Genomic DNA, 7,977 nt, shown 5'->3' with positions numbered 1-7,977 from the left:
AGCGCTGGTCTCACAAAATCACTCAGACAGCATTCTCTCTGCTCCTATTTTTGGAAGGGATTGTAGTGAATTGGCATCGTTTCTTTCTTCAATGTTTGTGAACCCATCTGGGCCTGGTGCTCTCTGTTTTAGAACATTATTAATTGTTGACTCAATGCCTCTAATAGACAGATCTGCATGGAGAGTTTCTGTTTCTTCTGTGAGTTTTGGTAGAATGTGTTTCAGGGAAACGATTCACTCTGTCTAGGCTGCCACATTTATGGGCACAGAGGCCTAGCACCCTTATGGATGGGTGGGGGAATAGTATCTTTTTATTTATTTACTTTATCTTCTTTGTGGTGTTGGGGATTGAGCTCAGCACTTTAACATGCCAGGCAATTGCTTTGCTACAGAGCTACACCCCCAGTCTCTTACTGGGGGATCCTAGGCAAGTGCCCTATTGCTGAATCCTAGCCCCAATCCCTTATTGGGAGATCGTAGGTAAATGATCATTGAACTATGTCTCCAGTCTTTAAAAAAAAAGGACAAGTCCTCAAACTGTAGTCCAGGCTGGCCTTGAACTCCCTATGGAACTCAGACTGGCCTACAACTTACATTGGGACAGTCGTCTGGCATTACAGGCCAGAGACACCATGCTGGTTCAATTTAGCTCTGTTGTGCTTGGAGCTGGAGAGACAGTTCAGGAGTTAAGAGCATGTAGTTTTCTTGCGGATGATTCTGAGTTCAGTGCCCAGAACTCACACCAGGGTGTTCACAACCACCTGTCAGTACAGCTCCGGGTCATCTGGCACCCTCTTCTGGACACTACAGATGCCTGACCTACACACTCACACAGACACAGACACAGGCATATATCACAGTCAAAAGTAAAACAATAAACCTTTAACTACAATCCACCTGATTTCTGCTTGCCTTATCTGTCAGTTACGACAGAGATATGATGAGAAATCCAGCCATAATGGTGACTTAAGCTTTTTCTCCCTGGACTTCCACCAGCTTTTGCCTGAATAGTTTTATACTCGGTCATCACATGGATACACATGAGGAATGATAATGTATTTTTATTTTTATTTTTTAGAGAACTGATCTTTTCATAAGCATGCTTAACTGGATCTGGGATCCACTAAGAGACACGCCCTTTGGAAGGCCTTAGGGAGGGCAATTCCAGGAAGAATTAACCAAGAGAAGAGGACTTTGTGCTGGGAGTCCAGATATAAAGAGGTCTGAGGGCAAAACAGCACTACTCTGCCTGCTTGCCTTTGCTGCTTGCTGGTGAGTGCATCTACTCTGTTGCTGCCACAGTTGCTGCCACTGTCATCTTCCACTGGCCTTCGAATACAGCCTTCTCAGCCTTCCAATGAGCACCAAAGACAAGTGGTTCTCCAGGGAGCCTCCAGGCCTCTAGTGCTAGACTGGGACCTACTGGAGAGAGAGAGAGAGAGAGAGAGAGAGAGAGAGAGAGAGAGAGAGAGAGAGAGAGAGAGAGAGACAGGCTATGGGTCCCCAGTCATCTCCAGCATGCAGATGCCATTGTTGGCCTGCTCAGGTTTTATCTTGAAGGCCAATATCGCATAGTTCCTTTGTTGTATATGCTAGTTATTTGTTGTAGCTGTTGCTCTGATAAAACACCGCAGTCAAAGGCAACCTAAGGAAGAGATTTATTTTGGGTTACAGTTCCAGAGGCACTTTGCAGTGGGAGGGCATGCTGACAGTGAGCAGCAGGCAAGGTGGCAGGATCCGAGAGACCACATTTTCAACTACAAACAGGAAGAAGAGAAAGCAAACTGGAGCTGGGATGAGGCTGTGGACTCTTAAGCTCACCCCCACCGAACTATGACCTCAAGCAAGGCTGTATTACCTCATCAAAGAGCGCCACCCTCTGGGGACCAAGGGTTCCAACACCTGAGCCTGTGGGACACTTCCCATTCAAACTGCCACACGATATATATTTGTAAATCTGTATATAATTCTTCCCGTCAATTTTATTTTTAAATTATTTTATTTATTTTACTAGTTATTTCCTACTGCTTATATTTGTGTATGTGTATGTGTATGCGTGTGTGTGTGTGTGTGTGTGTGTGTGTACACGTGCACACACCTGTGAGCATTCACGAACTACTACTGTACATCCTTGGAAGTCTGAGGACAACTTGCAGGAGTCAGTTCTCTCCTTCCACTATGTGGTCCCAGGGATTAAACTCAAGTCACCAGGCTTGTGAAAGGCATCTTAACCCACGAAGCCAACTTGTGGCTTTTTAATTTAATTTTATTTACTTTGAGACAGACTCACTCTGTAGCCTTGCCTGGCCTTGGGTTGATGATTCTCCTGCCTCATCTATCCAGAATTCTGCGATTACAGACATGTGCCACCATGCCTGGCTTATTTTTCCTGTTGCAGAGATAGGTACCCAGATGCTGAAGAAGTAAGGCCTGTTCAACACTGTACAAATTTTGTGTGTGTAAATCAGATTCTAAGTAGAGACTGAAAATATTCCTAACCCCTCTCACTTTCGATAAAGTCTAATGAATGAGCAATTATTGGTTTAAAAACATAAATTACACTGGGCTCTGGTGGTACACACCTTTAATCTCAGCACCTAGGAGGCAGAGGCAGAGGCAGAGGCAGAGGCAGAGGCAGAGGCAGAGGGGCAGATGGGCAGAGGGGCAGAGGGGCAGAGGGGCAGAGGGGCAGAGAGGGGCAGAGGGGCAGAGAGGGGCAGAGGCAGAGAGAGGCAGAGAGAGGCAGAGAGAGGCAGAGAGGCAGAGGCAGAGAGAGGCAGAGAGAGGCAGAGAGAGGCAGAGAGAGGCAGAGAGAGGCAGAGGCAGAGGCAGGAGAGGCAGAGGCAGAGGCAGAGGCAATGTGGATCTCTGAGTTTGAGGCCAGCCTGGTCTACAGAGCAAGTTTCAGGACAGCTACACAGAGAAACCCTGTCTTGAAAAGCCAAAACCCAAACCCAAACCAAATGTAGAAAATGATATTTTATTCATTATTTGTGTGTGAACTTGTGTGTGTGTGTGTGTGTGTGTGTGTATTCACATGTTACGATGCACATGTGGAGGTCAGAGGACAACTTGTTAAAAGTAAGTTCTCTCTGTCCACCATGTCCACTTCTGGAGAGTGAATTCAGGTTGTCTGACATGTTGGCAAGTGTCTTTATCCACTGAGCCATCTTGCCAGCTCGTGTATTGGCTTTTAAGAAACAAAATAGCATGCAGCCTGGGTGACACTCTGTTTGCTGATTCTTCCTAATGTCCTTGTGCTCAGATCCCATCAGCTGTCACCCTAGTCTGTTCCTAGTTGGCTTGGGGAAGGAGAGATGAGGCACAGTACCCCCTTTCCAGTAAACGGCGCCTATTCTCCGCTAGTAGGCATACTGGGATCCCTGGACCTCAGGAGTTCCCCAGTGGCCTGGCCTGTGTCTGGTATCTGAGTAGCTGGCCTGAAGGCGTGGGTAGGTAGAGGGGTGCAGCCATATGGGTAGAGAATAGGGGGTGCAGCAGACAGAGGCAGAGGTTTTTCTGGATGGCTGTCCCCTGGAGTCAGGTCCTTGGCTCAGTTCTGTAATCTCACAGGGACAGGACGGAGTGGATGCAATGTTGGCCAGACCTCTTCTTTACTTAATGCTAATATTTATTTATTTAGTGTATGTGTGGCCATATGCTTGTCGTGATGCATATATGGAGGCTGAGCAAGCCCTACTTATCCAGCCTTCATGTGCCCACCTCTAAAATAGGAACACTAGGTCAGGCATGGTGGCAAACATCTGTAATCCCAGCATGCAGGTTGACTGAAGCAGGAGAATCATAGGTTCCAAGCCAGGCTAGACTGTAGAGTGTGGGTCTGTCTCAACATAAATTAAAATAAAAAACGAAATAAAATAAAACAATGGAGCCAGCGAGATGGCTCAGTGGGTAAAGGTGCTCGTGCCAAACCTGGTGACCTGAGTTCCAGTTCTCAGTAAGGGTCCCATGAAATGACTCCCACCAGTTGTCCTCTGACCTCCATGCAATACACCATGGCGCATGGCTGAACACACATACACACAATAAGTGGATGAATAAACAAATGCATGTAGCTTAAAATAAAACAAAAGGTGTTTGCTGCCAAGCCTCATGGCCCGAATCTGGTTCCCGAGACCCACACAAGGGAAGGAGGGAACAGAGAGCTGGATGCCACTGCACCTGGCTGAACAGGAGAACTTGGCTGCTCACAGTCTTGGACTGAGAGGTCCCAGGTTGAATCTCCAGCAGAGGGAGCGGCTGGACAGGGCTACCTCGCTTCTTATAGATAGTGCCTTTTGGTAGGTTTACTTATTGTATGTGGCGGTTTGGATAAATGGCCCCTGTAGGCACATAAGGGGTGGCACTATTAGTAAGTGTTGCCTTGTTGGAGGAGGTATGCCACTGGGGGTAGGCTTTGAGGTTTTATGTTCTCAAGCCAGGCCTGGTGTTACTCTTCTCTTCCTGCTGCCTGCTGATCTGAATGTAGAACTCTTAGCACCTCCTCCACCACCATGTCTGCCTGCCATCCTGCTTCCTAGATGACAATGGACTAAACCTCTGAACTCTAAACAAGCCTCCAATTAAATGGTTTCCTTATAAGGGTTGCTATGATCATGGTGTCTTTCATAGCACTAGAACACTGTGACTTAGCTATCACATGCCTTCCTTCCTTCCTTCCTTCCTTCCTTCCTTCCTTCCTTCCTTCCTTCCTTTCGTAGGTGTGTGGGTGCCTATGTGAAGGTCAGGGGACAGCTTATGAGGAGGGCTCGCTCCCTCGATCATGAAGTCCTTTACTCACGGAGACGTTTTAATGGTCCAGTCTTCCTTTTTTTTTTTTTTTTTTTTGGTTTTTCGAGACAGGGTTTCTCTGTGTAGTCGTGGCTGTCCTGGAACTCACTCTGTAGCCCAGGCTGGCCTCGAACTCAGAAATCCGCCTGCCTCTGCCTCCCAAGTGCTGGGATTAAAGGCGTGCGCCACCACGCCCGGCCCCCAGTCTTCCTTTATAGGATCATTAATTCCACTCATGAAAACACCTCATTATTGCCCAAAGGCCTTATTCCTTAATGTATTGAACAAGTGACTAAATATCAGCATATAGATTGTGATGTACAGATATCCAGAATATAGAATTCACATCTGTATCTACTGTATTGGTCTCTTTCTCTGGAGAACTGTAGCTAACAGGCGTCAAGAAGAGACTCTGCAGGAAACAAGCAGCTAGGGCCAGCTATTCCCACTCTGTGGCTTAATGTTGCTGGGAAAGAAGGCACCAGAACCCTAGAATGGTAGTTTATGACTGTAATTCCAGCCACTGGGAAGCTGAGGCAGGAGGATTGCTGTGAGATTGGGATTAGCTTGAGCTACATGATAGCTCATGATAGTTCCAGGATAGTAAAATGAGTCTCTGTCTCAGAAAGATAGACAGATGTTTATATGATATTGGCAGGTAGTTACAGATAATTGGTATAGTATAAATAATTGATATGTAGCGATGTGTAGATAGAGATACATTAATAAATAACATAGATCTGGAAGATGATGGGTAGATGATGGATGAGTGATCTGGATTGATAGATGGCAAATGGATTATATAGATGGATAATAGCTTCATTTATAGATGATCAATAGATGGTAGATAGATGATTTATAGATATATGACAGGTAGGTGGTAGATGAAGGTTAAATAGATAATGGAGAGATGTTATATAGGTAGGTACATGGTTGGTAATAGATTGATGATTGACAGATGATAATGGTAAGATAGATGATGACAGGTGATTGACAGATGCTAGGTAATAGACGATTGATAGGTGATAGGTATCTAGGTAGTTGATGGCAGTAAATTGATGGATAGGTAGGTGATAGATAGAGATGGATAGACAAGTGGTAGATACTAGCTTTATGGACCCCGAGGTCATGTACTGGAGGGAGAAAAACTCTGTTAGATTGGCTTCAGAAGGAGAAAAACAGCCAGTACTGGCTCACGCTGGCCACGCTAGTTGTCAGCTGTGGCTCTGAAATGAGGAGCAATGAGGCTGATGAATGCATGGTGGTATCTGTGCATCACTTTATGAGGGGAGAGGCAGGCAGAGAAACCATGCTATTGGGTCTCAGGTGCTGGGTCAGCATTCTTGCTCTGTCGACTTTGGAGAGAGAGCTCTGGCAGGGTCAAGGTCTTTGACCCCTGTGTGAATAATCTGAGCCTTAAACTGGGAAAGGGGCCAGGTCAATGGCAGGCTCTGGCAGGCCTAATTGGAAGAAGGGCGGGATCGGCCTGACAGCTGTGCCTGGGCAGAGAGCACATTTATCATTCTGACCAAAGAGCCGAGTACCCTAGAGACGGAGAAGTTCATGAGGCCTTCAAGAGGCCAGCCCCATGGGGGATAGAGGAAGAGTGGGGAGGGGAGAGGAGAAAGTAGGGGTGCAGAAGGGAGGGAGGATCCTCAAGACATTAGGCCCATGGAGAGCAAGGGAAGAGAAAAGAAGAGGGAGAAGGAAGAGGGGAGGGGAAGGGTCGCAGAGAAGCCAGCTCTACGGAGAGGAAGGGAGGGCGGGCAGGGATTCAGAGGCACAGAGGACCTTAGCAGGCTGCAGGCTGCCACCGGTCTCCTGCCTGCTGGATAAGGCTTTTTCTCATTTTCTTTTTTTCTGTTGGACTCAGGCTTCCTGGTAAGATCTGGGAGCTAGCCAGCTCGAATAATGTTCTCTTGAAGTTAGAGCTGGCTGGGTCAGCTCTTAACCGTCAGGACCACATGGCCTCCAGCCCCACGGCCACGTCTTGGACTCTGTCCTGGGCAGCAGAGCTTGCTGGCTAGTTTAGTGTCTGCAGTTGTTTCTTATTGCTGCGGTGAGGAAGTACCACAGACCGTGTGGCTTCAGGCAGCATAAATTAGAATGGGAGAGATAGATTTTTCCCTTTGTCGGTGGGTATCAATTGTAGAGCACTTCTTGGTTAGGAGTGGGAATCCCTGTCTACTCCCCACTTTCTGTGCTGGGACCCCATTTGGCTTGAACCTGTGCGGGTTTGTGTGTGCTAACCTGGTCTTTGTGAGTTCATATATGCGTCCATCCTATCTTGGCGTCGTCTATTTTCTCTGTCTCTTACAGTCTTTTTGCTTCTTCTTCCACAAAGGTCTCCAAGCCTTGGGGGAAAGGCTGTGATAAAGACATCCTATGTAGGAGGGAATACATCAAAGTCTTATACTCTCTGCACTTATATAGATGTGGGTCTGTGTTAATTTCATCTACTGCAAGAAGAAGATTCTCTGATGGGGGTTGGCAAGACTCTGATCGATGGGTATAGAAGTAGTATGCCATTAGGAGTCATTTTCTTGCAATATTCTTTTAGACCCATAACCTGGCTAGTCTCAGGTTCTTGGCTACTTTATCAGTGTCAGATACATCTTCTTTCTCGTGGAGTGGACCTTAAATTCAATTAAAGAGTGGTTGGTTAGTTGGGGGTTCAGCAGTTAAGAGCCCTGGTTGCTCTTCCTGAGATCCTGAGTTCAACTCCTCGCAACCACATGGTGGCTCACAACCAACTGTAATGGGATCTGATGCCCTCTTCTGGTGTGTCTGAAAACAGTGACAGTGTACTCACATAAAAATTAGAAGTGAAAACAGCCTGGGCAAGGTGGATAAGTCTGTAATTCCAGCACTCGAGGGGCTATGGCAGGAGGGTCATGAATTCCAGGCCAGCTAGGACTACATAGCATGTTTGAGACTAGCCTAGGCGACAAGGAGAGTTTGAGAACTGGACTACACAGTGAGGTCTGGGCCACATACCATCACGTGATACTTGATACCCTGCAGCTGAACACTAATGGTTCATGTTATGTTGGATGGGATTTCAGAACCCAAAGTGGTCCTAGATAAACAATAAGTATTTGGCAGGATGGATAGGGTACTTAGTAATAACTGAGGATAATACTCAAGGCTATACTCTGGTTTACAGATACACACACATGTGCGCGC

Source organism: Mus caroli, chromosome 5 (genome assembly GCF_900094665.2).
Source record: "Mus caroli chromosome 5, CAROLI_EIJ_v1.1, whole genome shotgun sequence".
Classification (NCBI taxonomy): Eukaryota; Metazoa; Chordata; class Mammalia; order Rodentia; family Muridae; genus Mus; species Mus caroli.
This window is presented reverse-complemented; position numbering follows the sequence as displayed.